Below are 23,216 nucleotides of genomic sequence, written 5' to 3' on the forward strand. Positions count from 1 at the left end.
ATGCCCTTAAAGAAATATTTTATTTTGTTTATATCATTGTAGATACTAGTACCCTTAGTTTAGTAAAAGAAAACTACCACATGATCTTTATTTTTAAATTCTTGGGTTAAGCTCTGGAGAATTTTCATAGGCAAATTCTGTGTGGGCTGGAACAGTAAGCACTCCAATAAAATCTATCTCCAGGAAGAATGGACCACCCACTTTATCAGCCAAGGTGAATGCTATAGAAGAGATCTTATCAAGCAGAAGCTGACTCTGAACATCCTGTACCCTTCCTTGATTAGGGAAAAAAAATTTGGAAAAAGGGATCTTGACCTCCTGCCAGTAGGAGTCCCCACGGGTGAACACGAAGTAACTATACATCTGTTTTTCCTCTGGATTATACCTGTGTCCTCCCTGATATTCATCATCCAAGGCCAACCATCCCCACATACACGGAGATACAGAGTACTGAACTGGGACCAATCATAAGACATCTTCCTCTCAAAAGCACCCCCTGGAATCCTGGATATCATTGCACAGTACCCACTTCAGGTAGTCTCCCCATCCTGAGGCACCTCAGAGCTCAGAGTTCCATATAGCAGTGCACTTTGGTTATTCTTGCCCATTTTCAAAAATACTTCACTTCTGCCTCCAATCGTCTTTTCAGAAGTCACTATCTACTTATCCAAGTCTTCTTTCCCCCAGAACTGTCAGACAACCTTGGCTTGTTCCAGCAAGACCTCATGCAGAGGGCGGCCTTCGGGTCCTATCCAATGATCCACAATTTCATCCTTCAAATGCCTAAAATTGTCCTTTATTTCATCTCTAATTGCTTTATTGAAACTAACTTCAGGTTTCTCCTCAGGAGAAGTTATATCCAAAGCAACTTCTTTCTGGTGATGTCCTTGGCAACCCCCTTCAGTATTCCTCTGTGAGGAGGCTTTGCCAGGAGAAGCCACTGGTTTCTGAAGACTACTGGAGTGGTGTGCAAAGTGAATACCCAAAAATGAATGCAAGGCAGCAGTTGTCTTAGAGCATTTTCTGAGAATATAAGTGCCATGCAGCAATTTGTGAACCAAAGCCATGGTACAAAAAAATCAAAATGTAAGTTTCTTCCTGGGCTACCAAGGGCTACCAAGAAGCTTCAGCAAATAGCCCAATTCTGCCAAATGCCAGAAGCTGCTCTAAGTGTATTTTCATTGACGGCTCACAACAACCCTGAGAGAGGTACTATTATCATTTCAATTATAGAGATGAGGAAATGGATGTTCCAAGACTAATTTACAGAAGGTCACACAGGTAGTGAGTAGCAAAACTCTTCTGCCTCGGGGTTTGCCTCCGGCACTCACCGCCTGACTTCCACAGGCTGGACGTTCCCCACGCTGGAGAGAAAAACCTCTTTATTTCTTTAACTTTCTTTACATATCTCTTATTTCCTGGTTCCTTTTACCTTGTTTTATATAAAACCTTTACATAAGCTTTGAATTACACAAAAGAGTGTATACCTTTTTAAAAAGCACACACCTGTTTTTAGAAAGAATGTTTTCCTACAATATATTTTGTTGAAAAATACCCAAATAATAAAATATCTATTATTTAATAGTAATTTAGATTTTAAATTATGACAATTTTATCTACAAGTATTCATCCCATTACATTTACCTAATTATCTTATGTTAATCACTTACCTACATTGTTTATGAAACTGTGATAGGCATCATTTAAAATTATGAAACCACCATAACTGAGACAATAACAAAGATCTGACCTAACTGACTCCATCTTGATTCTAACCTCCACACTGTCCTTGTTCATTCCTGGGCATAGGCCAAACAAACTTTGGGAGGAACTCACTTTATATTTAGCTTTGAAACGAAGATGATAACAGTCCTTTCCCAAAACCAACTTCCTTACTGCCTGTGGACTGGACCACCTAAAGCCACAAGATTAGAAGTTACGGTAATGTTACTAAATTCAAGATAGAGCTATTTTTATTAAACCAATATCAATGTCTTATTTATTAAAGATTACACAAGCAAAGGTCATTCTGTTTTGGCTGTGTTTATGCTTTTGCAACCCCTATGTCAAGTTTTGACACCTTATAGTATTTGGCAGGGATAAGTATGAAATTGTTTGATCCATAAATGCAAACAAAGGGCCAGGCATGGTGGCTCACGCCTGTAATCCCAGCACTTTGGGAGGCCAAGGTGGGCGGATCACCAGGTCAGGAGATCGAGATCATCCTGGCTAACACGGAGAAACCCCGTCTCCATTAAAAAAAGATACAAAAAATTAGCCAGGCATGTTGGCAGGCACCTGTAGTCCCAGCTACTCGGGAGGCTGAGGCAGGAGAATGGTGTGAACCCGGGAGGCGGAGCTTGCACTGAGCAGAGAACACGCCACTACAAATCCAGCCTGGGCAACAGAGCGAGACTACATCTCAAAAAAAAAAAAATGCAAACAAAAATGTATGCTGGCAATTCTTAAGACATTTCTAATATTACTTTAATAATAATTTTAAAGCTAGCTTATTTATTAAAGATTTTACTTAAGTCACATAAACTTGAAAAAGCATTTGAGTAGTCTTTTCTTTTTCTGATAATTTGATGTACATTTTTTTAAGCCAATTAATCAGAGCTCTTTTATATATTTTCATTAGTGAAATATTGTTTACATAACACATAAATACACAAGATATATTAGACATGCGGAAAGAAGTACATCTTCACCAATTCACAAAAACCTTCTTTTTTGCTATCATGGATTTTCAGATTCTTGGTAACCTGTTTCACAACCCTAGGCAGTTGTCAGTGAAATAGCCTTAAATTTGCATATTAAAGGAAACAACTCAGGTGAAAATCAAATAGAAAAATTTGCATTATAAAGTATGGAAAGAAAGAGTCTGGTGTGCTAGAAGGAGATTAAAGAGGGATGCCAAATCAAACATAAAATTATAAAAATTTATCATAGGATGGTATAAGGAGACCAATTTTATTTAGATAGTGATTATCCTTTAACTGGCTCTCTGAGCTCTGGGCAGAAACCCACACTGAATGCTGTGTTTCCAAAAAGGGAGAATTATTATGAGGCTAGACCATGTGATGTTTTTACAGTGCACTTAGAAAAAAAATTTTGTAAACAATGACATTTCTAACTGTCTAAACTATACACTTCTTTAAAACCCAAAGAGTAGACTTTGTTGTGATAACTATTTTAGTCAATAAATCAGGTAACACAATACAAAAGCAAGCAGTTTAAGAGCTGAGATGAACTTTTCTGTTTTCACTCTTGGGGTTTGATAAGGAAAAACAGGTGTCTCCCCCAAGGGAGTTGCACCTTCTCCATTTTCTTTAAGGAACCTCAGACTATTATAAACTATGTCATGTTCCTCATGCAGCAGAGGGTGCAAGAGAAAGGAGAGACAGCAGAAGTAAAAGAAGAAAACAGAAGTCAGTCAGCTGAGAAGAAAAAACCTTTGCTCAATAAAAAAAAAAAGGTAGAGTTGATAAAACCCAATGGGGAAAAAAAGCAAAACAGCAACAAAAACAAAAACAAACAACAACAACAAAAAACATTTAAGCAAAACAAATGACCACACAACTTATATGATTATGGAGTGCTCTGATGGTAACAAGAAATGAAGACCAGCTGGTTGCTACTCTTCTCTTTGGCCAAGACAATCCGCAACTCAGTTACTTATCTAGGGATGTTGGGTCACAGGTTGAAGCCTGCTCTCTACCATTAGAGGAGCAGGGCAAAAAACCTCATCTTTCCTGTTGGAGGCAAGCTCAAACTCCATAAAGGAGTTGCCTGAAGGAAAACCTGGCCTTTTTTGTGTTAGAAGCAAGTAAAACTCTAGAAAAAAAAAAAAAAGAAAAAATAACCCACAAAAACCAGAGTTGTACAGCAAAATAAACTTTAGATATCAACGGAATTTTGGGTCCTAATGGTACCCCATTAACTCAGGGGGATAAGTGGAAGATAAAGCACTTTGTAATATGCATTTTAGAAAACCAAGGCCAACCTCTCAATTACTCTTTTTTTTTTTTTTGAGACGGAGTCTCGCTCTGTCGCCCAGGCTGGAGTGCAGTGGTGCCATCTCGGCTCACTGCAAGCTCCACCTCCTGGGTTCACACCATTCTCCTGCCTCAGCCTCCCGAGTAGCTGGGACTACAGGCACCTGCTACCATGCCCGGCCAATTTTTTTAATTTTTAGTAGAGACGGGGTTTCACCGCGTTAGCCAGGATGGTCTCGATCCCTTGACCTCGTTATCCGCCTGCCTCGGCCTCCCAAAGTGCTGGGATTACAGGCGTGAGCCACTGCGCCCGGCCTCAATTATTCTTGTTGTAACCGAGCAAGTTACAGAGAAACGCCACACGCTGAGACGAATTCAGGAGTCCTTTATTAGCCAGAGACCGAGAGACGGCTAGTGCTCAAGATTCTCTCGGCCCTGAAGAAGGGGTTAGATTTTCTTTTATACTTTGGTTTAGAAAGGGGAGTGGGGGGAGTTTAGTTAAAACAATCTTACAGAAATAAAGCAGGCAAAAAGTAAAAAGGATAAATGGTTACAGGAAAGCAAACGGTTCCAGGTGCAGGGGCTTTAAATCCATCACAAGGTGATAGACGCGGGGCTTTGGGTGTTATCAACCGGACACAAACGCGGGGGGCTCTGGGTGCTATCAACTGGGCAAATTCCTAGGAACTGTGGATATAGCTTGCCACAGTATCTTATCAGTTAATTGCACTCTTGGATGTGCTGGGAGTCAGCTTGCACAAGTTAAGTCCTTGAGGAAGGGGGTGGGTAAGGGGCTGTAAGTGAAGGAGCCAAGATGGAGTCTGTCTGGCTCTCTCAGCTAAGGGAGAGTCAATTCAGGTTAAAACAAGGTATCATACTCTAAACTGTCTATAATGGACCAAAAGCCAGATAAGACTCCTGTAGCCTTTATGGAAAGGCTAAGAGAGGCACTAATAGAGTACACCTCCTTATCCCCTAATTCAGTTGAGGAACAGCTCATCCTGAAGGACAAGTTTATTACACAAGGCAGCTCCTGATAGTAGAAGGAAACTACAAAAGCAAGGTACAGGACCAGACAGCACCTTAGAGAGCCTCCTGAAAGTGGCCACTTCGGTCTTTAATAATATGAACCAGGAGGAGGATGCCTAAAAGAAAGAGAGCAAGCTCGGGAGAAGGACGGAGGCTCTAGCAGCAGCTTTGCAGGCTTGCAACATCCAGAATCCCCAAGGTGCATCTGCTAGTTGCTATTGATGTGGCAGGCCAGGGCATTTTAAGGAGTGCCCAGGCAGCAAGACGAAGCAACCTCGACCCTGTCCAGCCTGTGGCAAAAACCACTGGAGATGGAATTGCCCCCAGAGGCGGAGGTCACTGGGTTCAGGACCAGTTTCACAGACGGTCCAGCAGGACTGATGGGTCCCGGGGCTCAAATCTCGGCTCCAGCGGTTCAAACTGCCATTATAGCACAGGAGCTCCGGATGATTCTGGAAATTAAAGGAAGGAAAGTAAACCTCCTTCCAAACACTAGAGCTAGTCTCTCTCTGTCTTCTCCTCTCTAATCCAGATCTCCCCTCTCCCCAGAGCATGACCGTAAGGGGCATCTCAGGAAAAAGGCTAATCTAATCTTTTTCTCAACCTTAGTTGACACACGCTTGCAAGCCATTGTCATGATAGCTCTACTAGTCAGAAAAGCCTCCAAGTTAACCCTAGGAAATAATTTAACTGTTTACAGCCCATATAATATAGCAGAATCACGGTCCTCTAGGGGGAGCTCTTAGCTGACAGCCGGTAAAGCAAGATGTACATAAGGCAGGATAAGCAGTAGTCACTCTCCCCAGGCACAAACGCTCAATTAGCTGAGCTACTAGCTCTTACAAGAGCACCTAAATTAAGCAAGGGAAAGGCAGCTAACATTTACACTAACTCCAAGTATGCTTTCATAGCTCTCCATGCTCATGCTGGGGCCATTTAAAAGGAAACACATTTTCTTACCACTAATGGATCTCCTATAAAATATCACCAGGAAATTAGCAGGTTATTATCCTCAGTTTTTCTTCCACAAAAAAATAGCAAGGATGCATTTTAAGGAACATTAAAAGGAAACAAGGTAGCCGAAGGAAATAAATTAGCTGATCAGGCAGCTAAGTCAAAGACATAAAAGCTTCAAGGTATTAACACACTTCAAGCCCCTTCTAATCTAAAAAGACTCTGTAAGAGAAATTAAACCTCAGTATTCCCCTACAAAAATAGAATAGACTACTTCTCTAAGGCATACTTTTCAGCCCTCAGGATGGCTACAGTCAGGATGGCAAACTCTATTTGCCAGCCTCCAGCCAATGAAAAGTTCTTAAAATCCCAAGCTTTTCACTTGGGAAAGGATAAAACTTATCCATGTGCTCAGAAATTGTTTTCAGGCAGGAAACCTCTAAATTGGTTAAGCATGTAACCTCTCTAGCTCACTTCCAGCAGGAACCACCTCTATTTAACCCAAGAAATTTGGTGTTAGTAAAACTCTCACCTCTGTCACCTTCCCTAAGCCAAGCTAGGAAGGGCCCTACACTGTTATTCTCTCAACCCCCTTGGGCAGTAAAAGTTACAGGAATCAACTTATGAATACATCACGATCAAGCCAAAGCCTGCAAAGCTGAGGAAGCAACCCCTGACGGTCCAGAGGAATGTCCTCAATATCAGTGTGAAGAAATAGAAGATCTTGGCCGGGCGCGGTGGCTCACGCCTGTAATCCCAGCACTTTGGGAGGCCGAGGCGGGCGGATTACGAGGTCAGGAGATCGAGACCAGCGTGGCTAACATGGTGAAACCCTGTTTCTACTAAAAATACAAAAACTAATTCAAATTAGCCGGGTGCGGTGGTGGGTGCCTGTAGTCCCAGCTACTCAGGAGGCTGAGGCAGGAGAATCGCTTGAACCAGGGAGGCAGAGGTTGCAGTGAGCCAAGATCACACCACTGCACTCCAGCCTGGGCGACAGAACAAAACTCCATCTCAAAAAAAAAAAAAAAAAAAAGTAGAAAATCTTAAGCTGAAAATCATAAAAGATAAGTAACTGAGTGAGGGCTACACATCTTACTCAGTCCCACTCCTACCTTATAAAATACTTTTTATTATTTCTAAACTTTCCTCTCAAAGTTCACTGCCAAATATTAGAACTTCTTTTTAATGCATATTTGCAGAGAGATTTTATTATTCATAGAATCATATTTGTAACTTTGTAAATCCCCAAAGGGACATGTTATGTCTTGGCAAGTAAAGTTTTAAATGAAAATTATTTACTATGGCACTCTTGTGAAAATTGTTCTAGTCAAGCTACTATTTGCAATAGAACTAAACACTGTGGCACTCACAATGTGGAATTCTGGTTGTAAAATTCTAATTGCTGTAATATTTTGCCTGATTATCATCCTTATAACAGGATTAATAATTGCAGGAAAAATTTAGTCAAGGTTGTTTTGCTTATAGCAGGACTAATAGTTATGGATAAGAAGCATGAAAGTTATACTATCACTAAGTTTGAAAAGACTTTTTACTAAAGGTTGGTAATATAATACACACTATGAAAAGGTTATAAAGGAAGAGATTTTATATACGGAAGGATTTTGTATGGTAAATTCTTGTACTAAAGGGAAATAACTGGTTGTTTAAAGAAAGGATGTTTAGGACAAATCAAAAAGTTTAAAGGTGTTGAAAGAAGGTATATAAAAGTCATAAAAGAATTTAATAATTAAAGGAAAGGAATTGTCAAAATTAACGCTAAAGTTATTTTAGCCACCCAATAATGTATTTCTCCCAATCATATTGCAAGTTGTAAAAATGGCCTAGGCCTAAAGTTATTCTCTAACGGCAGATTAAGGGGGAAATGTCCGCTTTTCTCTAGGAAAAAGTTACGGCTATATTAACGTTTCTGGTAATGTACACCGACATCTAGTGGAGGCAAGCCAGTATTGCAATCCATTGGTGTAACTAAAAGGTGTCAAACTCTACTGTCAGTTATGGTCTAATAGGGCCCCCCACTAACGGTGGTAATTTTAATAATTGTATCCTAACCCTACATTTTAAATCTTCTTGTAAAATTTGTATTTTTTCACCTTAAATCAAATAAAGTTTAATATTTTAATATTTTATTAAATAATGTTCTATTTATTAATAGAAGCAATTAAACTTTAAATGGTGCTGTGAGCAGAGCCACACACAGACATGCCATTCTTCTGAGAACCTTAGATCAACCACAGGAGAAGGCCCAATTGCTGTCCCCCCCACCACACGCCCCTTTTCAGCAGACAGTAGCCAGAAAGAATCATCATCTAACATCCCCTAACAGCAGTTAGGTTTACTTCTCTTTGACGGGGGGATATTACAGGAGTTATTAAGAAATCATTTTAGGCATACAGTAAGGGTAAAGGTTCTTGGTGAAAATTTTCCTGTAATAAGAAATGACCCCCAAGCAATCTCTTTTCTAACCAAAAAGGCGGCTTCAAGGGCCGGGCTGACAAGCTTTGATATGCAAATGCTGGCCACTAGAAACTGGGTCCACTCAACATGGTGATTCCCACGGTCTTCTCCTTGTTACCACCTGTGCAAAGTGTGAAGGCCACCTCCAAGTAACACCATGTGTTCAAACCATCATGGCAACCCACATTTGCATATTAAAAGGCTATGGTGGGAGGGCCTGGTTTCTCCCAGGCTACATGAATAACACACCTGGTCAAGCCAATCCTTTGGGCCCTGTGCAAACCAGATACCGCCTCCTCCAGCCTCCCGATATAAGGGACTGTCTTTCTGTTGCGCACAGGGTCTATCTCTGTTCCTTTCCGATGTCTCAGTACGGGGGAGCTGTTCTCTTCTTTCTTCCTTCTTACTTGCCTATTAAACTTTTCACTCCTTAAAACTACTCCACATGTGTCCATGTCGTTAATCCTATCAGCACCAGACCAAAAAGCCTGGTAATCATCCAGTCATCGGAGCTGTATCAAAATGAACTTGGGCTGCTCTGTCCCAATGTCTCCATCCTTTGCATCTTAACCTGTCGCAGAACAAGAAAAGTGATGCCGCTAAGATTGCACAGGTGCAGCGAATACGAACCTGGGAAGGCTGTGGTGTTTTTTTAGATGGCTGGTGGATCTGTCTGGATTGAAGGGATTCCTTTTCCCAGCAATAATTTTACAGACCTGAGACGTTTGCAAGATGAAGTTGTGTTGCGGGATGAAGATGTCATTACACTTTCTTACCCAAAGTCAGGTAAGGAAGTGGGACCTGAAACTCAGGAAGGGATGCGGTGAAGATACTGATGGAGTGCCTTCTTTATGCCCTGCGCTTGGGTATGCTTTGGTGGATAGTGTGGGGTTTTTTTGTTTGTTTGTTTGTTTGTTTTTGAGACGGAGTCTCACTCCGTCGCCCAGGCTGGAGTGCAGTGGCACGATCTCAGCTCACTGCAAGCTCTGCCTCCCGGATTCACGCCATTCTCCTGCCTCAGCCTCCCAAGTAGCTGGGACTACAGGCGCCGATAGTGTGGTGTTTTAATAAAGCTTCTACTCAGAGAGACGGATTAAACCAGACAATTAAACATAATGCAAATGAATGTGATTACTGGGGCATTGTAGAGACAGAGAGAGACATGAGATCCCACAGAAGCTAAGGCAGATTTAAGTGATCATGCAGGATGGTGAAAAAATAAACATTTATCCTTAGATGCTGAGCGTGAATGTGAGACTGTTAGATGTAAAAGAAAAAATATTCTGACACTTGGGTAAATGGTGAGGAAGAATATTCAAGACAATTGCAACAGGGGAGAGAGACCCAACTCAACTCTGAATATAGCAATGATAGTTGGTTTTTTGTAGACAATTATCAAAGTAAGGCGGTCAGTGGGTGGGAAATTACAAAGAGCAACTTGATTAGGTATCAGGAGCAGAATCCTTGCTAAAGGCAGGCCAAAGATTTAGACATTAAGAGTGGAACATGGGAAATCTGATCAGGTATCAAGGATGGGGGGATTCTCATTACCCTTGTTGAAACTGGGTGCAACACAGTTTCAACACAGATGTCCAAAGTCCAGGCCTAGTCAGGAAGAGGGCTCAGGGAAGCCTAAGTCAAGTCTGGTCGAGGAGAAGGTCTTTGCCAGATGGCAGTGTTTTGATCTATTACACTACAGACATTGTGGGCCACACAATACATTTTCAGAGGGAAGAGGGCTGTCCTGTGCATTGTAGGATGTTTAGCTGCATCCCTGGCCCCTGCCCACTGGAGTCAGTAGCATACTCAAGTGTGATAACTCAAAATGTCTGCAGTCACTGTTAATTTTCCCTTGAGGTGGGCACAGTTTACCCCAGCTGAGAACCATATGGATGAGGCATGGATGAGGAAGAAGGCACATACATATGCCTGAGGTTTCAGGCAAAGAATAGTAGACATGTGTTGGTGTCATGCATTGAGGCAGAGATCGCTGGTGGAGAAGCACATACAGGGAAGCTGGGATTATCGAGTGTAACGGATACTACAGTGTAACTAGAGAAAGAATATGAGAGGTGGGAAAATGGGAGTGAAAATATTGTAATATTTAGCAAGTGCATGTGTGCAGTGGTTCAATGGTCTATTCTGTGTATTAAGACTATTTGATGCCATTGTTTTACTGGGCTGAGCTTATTTCACTTAACATAATTTCTTCCAGTTCCCTCCATGTTGGCTGCACATGACAGTTTTGCTCTTTTTAAAATGATATTGAGGCTGGGCGCGGTGGCTCACGCCTGTAATCCCAGCATTTTGGGAGGCCAAGGCGGGCGAATCAGGAGGTCAGGAGATCGAGACCATCCTGGCTAACGCGGTGAAACCCCGTCTCTACTAAAAAAAATACAAAAAATTAGCTGCGCGTGGTGGCGGGCACCTGTAGTCCCAGCTACTCGGAAGGCTGAGGCAGGAGAATGGCATGAACCCGGGAGGCAGAGCTTGCAGTGAGCCGAGATCGTGCCACTGCACTCCAGCCTGGGTGACAGAGCGAGACTCTGTCTCAAAAAATAAAAATAAAATAAAAAAATAAAAAATAAATAAATAAAATGATATTGAGCAGTGGGAGCAAGAATATTAGGGCATCCAACAGCCCAAAGGTGGAAGCAGCCCACGTGTCCATCGACGGATGAACAGATAAACAGAATGTGCTCTATACAAACAATGGAATATTAGTCGCCCTTAAAAGAGAGGAAGTTCTAATACATGGTACCACATGGATGGACCTTGAGGGCACTATACTAAGTAAAAGTCAGGCATGAAAGGATAAATACTGTGTGATCCAGTCATAGGAGGTACCTGGTATAAAAATATTTATAGAGAGGGAAAGTAGTGTGGTGGTTGCAAGGAGCTGATGGGAAGAGAATAAAAAGAGTTGCTTTTTAATGTTTACGGAATTTCAATTTTGCAAAGAGAAAAACATTCTGGAGATGGATGGTGGTGATGGTTGCATGATAATGTGCATATTTACTGAACTGGACACTTACAAATGGTTAAGCCAGTCAATTGTTTGTATTTTACCACAATTTAACATTTTAAAAGTTGGTTTTTTAAAAGAGTATTATGACAAAACAGGGTAAAGATGGCCACATAAAGGTGAAAGGAACGGAGTACCTCTAGAATAAAGCATCAGTTGAATGCACTTAAGACTAAGATGAGGAATGAAAACACCAGTTGGATTGATGGGCAGGGGCATTATTGCTGAAATAACACAGTGTCTTTAAGATGTAGTGGTGGGGTCAATGTCACATTGAAGTAGGTGACACCTTCTTCTTTTTTATTCAGGAACCTTTTGGATAGTGGAAATCATCAGTGTGATCCACTCCAAGGGAGATCCTAGTTGGGTCCAATCTGTTGTTCCCTGGGATCGTTCACCATGGATAGAAGTTAAACGTAAGAAAGCAGGTTTAGAGAGTCAGAAGGGCCCACACCTCTACACCTCCCACCTTCCCATTCAGCTCTTCCCCAAGTCATTCTTGAATTCCAAGGCCAAGGTGAGTTAATAATGGAATGTCAGCGTGGACCACTTTCTGACAGCTGAATGTCTGTTTTAGGGACAGAGTTAAAATGCGATTCCCTAAACTATGCATATTAGAAAATCTTGTTCCAATCTACTGTGTCATATACAAGACAATGTTTCTGGTATTTCCCCAGGAAATCCTCAGCCTTCAGTTAAGTAAATCCTGGCTATATCCCCAAAACTGAGGACCCCAACATTAATATGCTCATGTGGAAAGCATCTTAGCTGTAAACCAGCACCTGAATTTCAGAGGAAATGTGGGTGTGACACTGATATTTGAAACCCAACGTGGTTTTTCTATTGAGGATAGTAATCATGATGTGGGGCATTCTGTTCCCAATTGACAGCTCCACGGGTCTCCCATACATAATTTCAGAAGCGCCACATGAAGCCTCTAGCATTGAGTAACCCTGGGCAGTGTGAACTTTTTCTCATGATAGATTATTGCTTAAATCAAAACTTACCAAAACTATCAAAATTGTATAAAACTGCCTCCAAATGTCTCAGGGGATGTGGTAGTAACTGTTATCAAAATGTTCTAATATTACAGTGTCACAATGTATTAATACTGTGCTGTATTTCTATTTGCTTATTTACTGTCAGGTTCGTTTATTTTACTGTATACTCCATGATTTTGAAGATCATGTCAATTTTTTCCCAATTTTTACTGTTTTACACTGACTTAGCTGCTGCTTAAAACATTGTAGAGATACAAGAAAATACTGGAAAAAATAAATTAAAAAATAAAGTAACAACAATAGCCCAAGACCAAACTCTGTAAAACAATTATGACTGTAAAACAATTATGATAAAATGATTTATAACAGAAAATTCCAACTTGAACTTTGGCTCCAGACTGTGTTTATTGGCAAATAGTGCAAGATGTTTGAAGCGCAGTTTGTGTGTGTTTAAACTGGCAGTACTGATCCTTCCATGTATTTGTTCCTGATTATTTATTAACTTAGAATATGCATCCATTCTTTATTCCTTCATATGTTTAGGTATTAAGCACCTATTATGGGTCAAGGTTTGAATCAGGATTGGGAAGAAGGTAATGATTATGATGACCTCAAGTCACAACCTAAAGAAATTTACAGATTAGTATTTGGGAAGACAAAGAACGGACATACACTTATTTTCTGTGGTGCCAATATTATTTACTGACATCCTCATTAATACCAGATACCAGTGTGTAGTTGGTGAAAAACATCTACTTTAAGATATGCAATAAATAGATGAAAGGATGAGACAGGGAGAAAAATGTAGGGAAAGTACCACATTGTCCCAGAAGGTAAATGCAGGGTTTGCTGATGGAGTTATGCAGATGGAGGATTTGGTAACTGTCTTGTAGCGGGACAATCAGAGATGGGAGAGACTGAATAGAGTTCAGGAGAGCCTTTATTAAGGTGATCACCTGGCTCAGTAGGACTAGCGTCCAGGAAAGTCTGAGCCCCGAACAAAGAGAGCAGCCACCTTTTAAACAGTCAGTGGTGGGAATTACGTGATGCAGGAAGCGTACTTACAGAAGCGAGAAGAAAGGCAGTTGTTACTCCATGTCTTACATCCTTAGGAATACATGGTTGTGTAATATATACTTATCAATCTTATGACCTTGCAGCTGTGCTGGGGAGGTAAGCAAGAATTCACAGAGCTCTAAGGAATGTGAAACTGGGGAGTATAGATAAGGCTCATGGAGCACAGAAGGAGCACGGGCTGTTAATATCCTTCTCTAACTTCTACTACGGGGTGGGGAGGGGGGCGATACCTTATAACTAAGCCCTGAGGGGAAAGTTAATTTTCTGGCTTCACATATTGTAAAATTCATTAATTTCCTCTTCAGTCTCAGTGAGGAGAAAACCAAGAGTGTATAACTGATTCCATTTACCCCATATCCTTCTTTGTGCAATTCTTATAATTTTTACTTTTGCCTGCAGTATAAAAACTGCCTGTGGGGTTATTGTTCTTTAAAGAGTCGGTAGTGTTTTACAGCAATTCCACCAGGAAAGAAAATGTTGTCTTTTATATATACTCCTTTACTGCTTCTCAGGTTCATCCCTGGACCTGCACTATGATTCCTGCAGACTGAAGGAGTTCCTTTAGAACTGGTTGTCATGTAGGTTGTAGGCAATAAAAATTCTCATAGCTTGGCATGTTTCTAAGATTACCTTGATTTTTATCCTCATATTTAAAGGATATTTTCATAGGATATAGCATTAAGTATTTTTTCTTCTTCAGCAATTTAAAGACAATTTTCCATTTGTGTTAGGCCTCCATTTTTTGGATGAGAAGTCAGGGGGCCTTCTTCTCCTCTTTCTCCACTGTCTGTGACGTGTCTGTTTTTGTCTGGCTACATTCAATGACTCAGCTGGATGCCAAGGGTGTTAAGGAACTGTTCATAGTCACTGCTGTGTGTTAACAAGTTTGGAGAGTGAGGAATAATAAAACATATCACTGCTATTTGGTAAATGTCTGGTGATCTTGCCTCATGCATGCGAAGCCCAGCCCTCAGCCATAAGTGTACAGAGACCCCTGACACAGACTTTATCATTACATAATACTTACACATATTTTGTTGGTACACGCAGTATTTTGATACATGCATACAATGTATACCAATAAACCAGGGCAACTGGGACTCCCTCACCCCAAACCTTCACCCATCTTTATGTTGGGAACCTTCCAGTTCCTCTTCCCCAGCAACTATACCATAAAATATTGTTAGCTATAGTTCTACTGTACTGTCAAATACTAGATCTTAATCCTTCTGTCCACATGAAAAAAAATCAAATTCAAATTGAAGGACATTTGATAAAAAAACTTGACAAGTTCTCTTCAAAACTACAAAAACACCCTGAAGTACACAGACCAACAACACCATGAAGCAACTAGATTAACAAGCCTGCAAAATTAACCAGCCAGCATCATGATGACAGGATCAAATTCACACATAACAATATTAACCTTATGCGTGAATGGGCTAAATGCCCCCAGTAAAAGACAAAGACTAAAAAATTGGATAAAGAATCAAGACCCATTGGACTGCTGTATTCAACAGACCCATCTCACATGCAAAGATACACCTAGGCTCAAAGTAAACGGATGGAGGAAAATTTACCAAGCAAATGGAAAGCAGAAACAAGCAGGGGTTGCAATCCTAGTCTCTGGCAAAACAGACTTTAAACCAAGAAAGGTCAAAAAAGACAAAGAAGGGCATTAGGTAGTGGTAAAAACTTTAATTCAGCAAAAAGAGCCAACTATCATAAATATATATTCACCCAATACAGGAGCACCCAGATTCATAAAACAAGTTATTTTTATTTTGTTTTATTAGGACTGAATCTCTCTCTATCTCACAGGCTGTACTGCAGTGGTGCGATCTCAGCTTACTGCAACCTCCACTTTTCAGGATCAAGTGACTCTTGTGCCTCAGCCTCTCAAGTAGCTAGGATTACAGGCGCCCACTACCATACCCGTCTAATTTTTGTATTTTGAGTAGAGGCAGGGTTTCACCACGTAGGCCAGGCTGGTCTCGGACTCCTGACCTCAAGTGATCCACCCGCCTCAGCCTCCCAAAGCACTGGGATTACAGGGGTGAGCCTCCACGCCCAGCCCATAAAACAAATTTTTAAAGACATACAAAGAGACTTGAATACCCACCCAATAATAGCGGGAGACTTTAATACCTCACTGTCAATATTAGACAGATCATCGAGAAAGAAAATTTAGAAAGATATTCAGGACTTGAACTCAGCCCTGGATCAACTGGACCTGATAGAGATCTACATAAGTCTCTACCCAAAACCAACAGAACATACATTTTTCTCAGTACCACATGGCACTTACTCTAAAATTGATCACATAATTAGCAGTAAAACACTGCTCAGCAAATGCAAAAGAACTGAAATCATAACAGTCTCTCAGTCCACAGCACAATCAAATTAGAACTCAAGATTAAGAAATTCACTCAAAAACACATAACTACATGGAAATTGAACAACCTGCTCCTGCATGACTTCTGGATAAATAATAAAACTGAGGCAGAAACCAAGAAATTCTTTGAAACTAATGAGAACAAAGAGACAACGTACCAGACTCTCTGGGATGCAGCTAAAGCAGTGTTAAGAGGGAAATTTACAGCACTAAATAGATCCAACAAAAAGCTAGAAAGATCTCAAATGGACACCCTAACATCACAACTAAAAGTACTAGAGAACCAAGAGCAAATAAATTTCAGAGTTAGCAGAAGACAAGGAATAACCAAGCACAGAGCACAACTGAAGAAGAAAGAGACACAAAACACCCTTCAAAAAAATCGACAAATCCAGGAGCTGGTTCTTTGAAAAAAAAAAAAATCAATAAAATAGATAGACCATTAGCTAGACTAATAAAGAAAAAAAGACAAGATTCAAATAAACACAATCAAAAATGATAATGATGACATTACCACTGACCCCACAGAGATACAAACTACTGTCAGAGAAAATGATAAACACTTCTATGCAAATCAATCAGAAACTCTAGAATAAATGGACACATTCCTGGACACATACACCCTCCCAAGACTCAACCAGGAAGAAGTTGAATCCCTGAATAGACCAATAACAAGTTCTGAAATTGAGGCAGTAACTAATAACCTACAAACCAAAAAAAGCCTGGGACCAGATGGATTTACAGCTGAATTCTACTGGAGGTGCAAAGAGGAGCTGGTACATTTCTTCTGTAACTATTCCAAACAATTGAAAAGAAGGGATTCCTCCTTAACTCATTTTATGAGGCCAGCATCATTCTGATACCAAACCTGGCAGAGATATACAACAAAAAAATAAAACTTCTTGCCAATACCCCTGATGAACATCGATGTCAAAATCTTCAATAAAATACTGGCAAACCAAATCCAGCAGCACATCAAAAAGCTTATCCACCATGAACAAGTTGGCTTCATTCCTGGGATGCAAGGCTGGTTCAATACATGAAATCAATAAACATAATTCATCACATAAACAGAACTAGAGACAAAAAACACAAGATTATCTTAACAGACGCAGAAAAGGCCTTTGATAAAATTCAACATCTCTTCATGATAAAAACTCTCAATAAACTAGGTATTGATGGTACATATCCAAAATAAGAGCCATTTATGACAAACCGACAGCCAGTATCATAGTGAATGGGCAAAAGCTGGAAGCACTCCCCTTGAAAACGGGCACAAAAAAGGATGCCCTCTCTCACCACTCTTATTCAACACAGTATTGGAAGTTCTGGCAAAGGAAATCAGGCAAGGCAAAGAAATAAAGGGTATTCAAATAGGAAGAGAAGAAGTCAACTTGTCTTTGTTTGCAGATGACATGATGCTATATCTAGAAAACCCCATCAACTCAGCCCAAAAACTTCTTAAGCTGGTAAGCAACTTCAGCAAAGTCTCAGGATACAAAATCAATGTGCAGAAATTAAAAGCACTTCTATAAACCAAGAACAGACAAGCAGTGAGCCAAATCATGAATAAATTCTCATTCACAATTGCCACAAAGAAAATAAAACACCTAGAAATACAGCTAATAAGGGGAAGTGAAGGACCTCTTCAAGGAGAACTACAAATTACCACTCAAGGAAATCAGCGAGCACACAAACAAATGGAAAAACATTCCATGCTCATGGATAGGAAGAGTCAATATCATGAAAACAGCCATACTGCCCAAAGCAGTTTATAGCTTTAATGCTATTCCCACTAAACTACCATCTGATCTTCAACAAACCTGACAAAAACCAGCAATGGGGAAAGGATTCCCTATTTTAAAATGATGTTAGGAGAACTGGCTAGTCACATGCAGAAAATTGAAACTGGACCCTTTATTACACCTTATACAAAAATTAACTCTAGATGGATTAAAGACTTATATGTAAAAAAAAAATAAAAACTATAGAAACTCTAGAAGAAAATCTAGGCAATACCATACAGGACACATAAGCATGGGCAAAGATTTTATGATGAAATCTCTAAAACCAATTGCAACAGAAGCAAAAATTGACAACTAAGATCTAATTAAACCAAAGAGCTTCTGCACAGCAAAAGAAAACTATCATCAGAGTGAACAAGCAACCTACAGCATGGAAGAAAATTTTTGCAACGTATCCATCTGACAAAGGTCTAATATTCAGCATCCATAAGGAACTTCAGCAAATTTACAAAAAACAAAATGCCATTAAAAAATGGGCAAAGGACATGAACAGACACTTCTTAGAAGAAGACATACATGTGGCCAACAAATGTGAAAAAAAAGCTGAATATCACTGATCACTGGAGAAATGCCAATGAAAACCACAATGAGATACCATCTCACACCAGTCAGAATGGCAATTATTAAAAGGCCAAGAAGCAACAGATGCTGGCGAGGTTGCAGAGAAATAGGAATGCTTTTACACTGTTTGTGGGAATGTAAATTAATTCAACCATTGTGAAAGACAGTGTGGTGATTCCTGAAAGATTTAGAACCAGAAATACCATTTGACCCAGCAATCCCATTATGGGGTATATACCCAAAGGAATATAAATCATTCTATTTTAAAAATACATGCATGTGTATGTTCATTGTAACACTATTCACAATTGCAAAGACATGAAATCAACCCAAATGCCCATCAGTGATAGACTGGATAAAGAAAATGTGGTACAAATACACCATGGAGTACTATGCAGCCCTAAAAAGGAACAAGATCATGTCCTTTGCAGGGACATGGATGGAGCTGAAAGACATTATCCTCAGCAAACTGACACAGGAACAGGAAATCAAACACTGCATGTTCTCACTTATAAGTGGGAGCTGAACAATGAGAACACATGGAAACGGAGGGGAACAGACACACTGTGGCCTGTCAGAGGAGGGCATGGTTGGGAGGAGAGTATCAGAAGAAATAGCTAATGCATGCCAGGTTTAATACCTAGGTGATGGGTTGATAGGTGCAGCAAACCACCATGGCACGCATTTACCTATGTAACAAACCTGCACATCCTGCACATGGTCTCTGGAACTTAAAAAAACAAAAAAAAGGCAGGGTGCGGTGGCTCACACCTGTAATCCCAGCACTTTGGGAGGCCAAGGAGGGCAGATCATGAGGTCAGGAGATCGAGACCATCCTGGCTAACACGGTGAAACCCCGTCTCTATTAAAAAATACAAAAAATTAGCTGGGCGGGGTGGCGGGCACCTGTAGTCCCAGCTACTCGGGAGGCTGAGGCAGAAGAATGGCATGAACCTGGGAGGCGGAGCTTGCAGTGAGCCAAGATTGTGCCACTGCACTCTAGCCTGGGCGACAGAGTGAGACTCTGTCTCAAAAAAAAAAAAAAAAAAAAAATTTAAAAACCCACTGAAAATGTGAGTGTCTGTAATTTCTTTAATAAATATTGTACCCATGTGAATTTTTAAGGTTCACAGATGTACCACACTTAAGTATGAAAGTAACATTATGCCGGGCACTATGGCTTGTGCCTGTAATTCCAGCATTTTGGGAGGCCAAGGTGGGCAGATCACCTGAGGTCAGGGGTTTGAGACCATCTTGGCCAACATGGCGAGACCCCCACCTCTACTGAAAGTACAAAGAATCAGCCGGGCATGGAGGCATGCGCCTGTAATCCCAGCTACTTGGGAGGCTGAGGCAAAAGAATCACTTGAACCCAGGAGGCAGAGGTTGCAATGAGCCGAGATTGCACAAAAAGGCAACAGAGTGAGGCTCCATCTCAATAAATAAAATAAAATAAAATAAAAAAGATGGCCGGACGCGGTGGCTCACGCCTGTAATCCCAGCACTTTGGGAGGCCCAGGAGGGCAGATCACAAGGTCAGGAGATTAAGACCATCCTGGCTAACACGGTAAAACCCCGTCTCTACTGAAAAATACAAAAAAATTAGCCAGGTATAGTGGCAGGCACCTGTAGTCTCAGCTACTTGGGAGGCTGAGGCAGGAGAATGGTGTGAACCAGGGAAGCAGAGCTTGCAGTGAGCCAAGATCATGCCACTGCACTCCAGCCTGGGTGACAGAGTGAGACTCTGCCTCAAAAAAAAAAAAAAAAAAAGGTAACATCAGCCAACGCTGAAGAACATGTATACAGGAACTGCCTGTACCATTTTTACAACTTTTTAGTAATCCAAACATATTTTAAAATACAACTACTCAAGAAAAAAGAAAAAAATTTACTACTTCATAAAAGCATTTTCTAAAATGATTAATGTCCCAAAGTTATACATTCCTGTAACTCTCAGTACCTCTGCATTTTTAATGCTCCTTGCTGTTTATATATTTCAGTGGTTACCTGCCCATATTTCTCTAGTTTTCAGGTGAGGGATATGACAAGAGCACACAGATCTAATGGATTTTAAACAGTGTATTTGTCTCTGAACAGCATCCTCTTAGAAACACTCACCTCTATCACTCAGATTACACATTTGCCAGATAAGCGAAATGAATTCATCCTCTTCCTACTTCTCTTTTTCTCTTCTTCTCGTCTTCATTCTCTGCTGCCTCTGTCTGTTTTCTTTTTCCCCAAAGTGTATTTATCCTCATGTTCTCATGCTTGTGGTTCTCATCCTAGGACATAAGAGCCAGTGGAGTATTGCTATAAAGATATCTGAAAATGTGGAAGCAACTTCAAAACTGGGTAATGGGCAAAGATTGGAAGAGTTTGGAGGGCTCAGAAGAAGACAGGAAGATGAAGGAAGTTTGGAATTTCTTAGAGACTGTTAAGTGGTTGTGACCAAAATGCTAATAGTAATATGGACAGTGACGTCCTGGCTGCTGAGGTGTCAGATGGAAATGAGGAACTTATTGGGAACTGGAACAAATGTGACATGTGTTATGCCTTAGGAAAGAACTTGGTTGAATTGTGTCCATCCTTTAGGACTCTGTGAACATTTGAACTTGAGAGTGATGATTTAGGTTATTTGGCAGAAGAAATTTCTAAGCAGCAAAGTGTTCAAGATGTGGCATGGCTGTGTCTAACAGCCTATGTTCAGATGTGTGAGCAAATAAATGACCTAAGGTTGGAAATTATATTCTATTTAAAGAGGAAGCAGACCATAGTAGTTTGGAAAATTTGCAACCTGGCCATGTGGTAGAAGAGAAAAGCCTATTTTCAAGAGAAGAATTCAAGTGAGCTGCTAAGCAACCACTTGATAGAGAAATTTGTATAAGTAAAATGCAAACAAGAGCTGATAGCAAAGACAATGGCAGAAAGGTCTCAAAGGCATTTCAGAGACCTCTGCAGCAACCCCTCCCATCACAGGTAATCCATCCATCCAGTAAAGCTAGAACATGGAGGAGGGGATGAACAGCTGGAGAGCTTCTGGGCAGGAAAAAAATCCTTAAGTCAGGCAAAGAATAGATTGAGGAGACAGAGAACCTGAAGGGTGACAGCACTTTTTAAAGCTCAGTGGTCCTCTGCAGGACTTTTTGAACCAAGCAATGTAGAGACAGCTTACCATATGAACTTATGTTATTACTCAAGAAAGTTGAGAACTAAATAGAATAGTTTTCAGCTATTGTAGGCCAATAATAAATCAGACTATTGATATTACTTTTGCTTCACTAAGAAAACAGGATACTACTGCAGACACATCAGAATGACTAAAATTTAAAGAAAGACAATATAAAGTCTTGGAAAGGATGTGGAATGACTGGAATTATCATACATTGGTAGTGAACATGTTATATGGTACAACCACTTTGGAAAACTGACAGTTTTTTTAAAAATTAAACACACAACTATCCCATGACCCTATCTCTATTACAAGAGAAAGGAGTGCACATGGCCATAGAGAGATATGTTCATACAGCTTTATTCACAGCAGTTAAAAACTTAAAACAAGCTGGATGTCCATTAATGAGTGAATGCATAAACTAACTGGTACATTCATGCAATGGAATGCTACTAAGAACTGTTGACGTATACCCTACACATATGAATTGCTAACATTATGCTAAGAGAAGCCAGATGCAAAAGAATACATATTGTATACTATTCTAAGAAGGCCAAGAACTGGCAAAATGAATCTATGGGATAAACATCAGAATAGTGGTTCTTCTAAGGGGGTGATGAATGGGAAGGAGCTAAAGGGAAGCTTCCAGTGTGATGGAAATATTCTTTACCTTCTAGGTGATGGTTACATGGGCATACACATCATCATGCTGTACACTTAAGATAGGTACATGATACTTCAATAAACCATTTTTAAAAGAAAACATCCATTCCTGGAAACAGAACAGACACGTCACACATAAACAAGAACGCTTTGTTCTTATCAGAATGTATTACTTCATTTAAAGTCATGGTTTGGCCCTCTGGTTGGTAGTGGAGGCCCTCCAATTCCTATGACTTGACTAATTATTGTTGATCTTGAGAAATGTACATAATGGGTTGTATTTGGCTATAGAAAAAAGATGAGATTTCTGTCTTAGCAATCTCTTTAGCAGACTGCCTATGGTACATACTGGATTCTGGTGTAATGCTTATTCAATAATAAAACTTTTCTTTCCTTTCTACCTTTGTAGCGAGGTTTTCTGGGTTGGCAGGAAGTTTCTGTTTTTATTTCCTCAACAATAGACACGCAGTTTCCCTATACAACATGGTTAAAAGGCTTAAGCAGCTAAAATTCACTACCTGCTATTAAAATATGAGTCTCATATGGATACAAAAGTGAACGTGTTTAAAGACATTACTGAGACTTCCAGTTTCTGGTCCAGCAAGGAGCTGGAAGTCCTCACTCCATCCTAACAACAAATAAAAAGCTGAACAAACTGAAAACTCAGCAATTCTTCTTAGATCTGTCAAATAAGTGAGGTCACAAGGCAAGCTACTGCCTCCAAAGTTGGAGACAGGCAGACACAGAGAATGATAACTTACCAGAGCAGAAACTCACAAGCAGTAATCTTTGTGCCTCTGCAGGAACCAGAACAAGGTTAGGAAAACCTGAACTGTAATTGATGAATTGCTGGAAGCTGAATGTGGTTAAGTCTGAGAATTAAAAATTCCAAGAAGACCTTGCCATAGAGCTATCTTTACACTTTCGTGAGTTTTATCTCCAAGGACTCTAGCAGGTTCTCACAGTGAAGATCTGAGAAAAGTCCCCAGCTGGTTCTGGCAGGGGAAGAGGAAGAGTAGCCATTTTGAAATATACCACGGCATTCTGTTCAATGCTCTGGA

At 40.4% G+C, this 23,216-nt stretch overlaps 1 pseudogene; it reads right to left on the reverse strand.

Annotated features, from left to right (window-relative positions):
- Positions 1-7: 7 nt before the first annotated feature.
- On the reverse strand, positions 8-1,156 carry LOC739238 (complex I intermediate-associated protein 30, mitochondrial-like; annotated as a pseudogene).
- Positions 1,157-23,216: the final 22,060 nt, after the last annotated feature.

This window comes from Pan troglodytes, chromosome 20 (genome assembly GCF_028858775.2).
Source record: "Pan troglodytes isolate AG18354 chromosome 20, NHGRI_mPanTro3-v2.0_pri, whole genome shotgun sequence".
In the NCBI taxonomy this organism is placed as follows: domain Eukaryota; kingdom Metazoa; phylum Chordata; class Mammalia; order Primates; family Hominidae; genus Pan; species Pan troglodytes.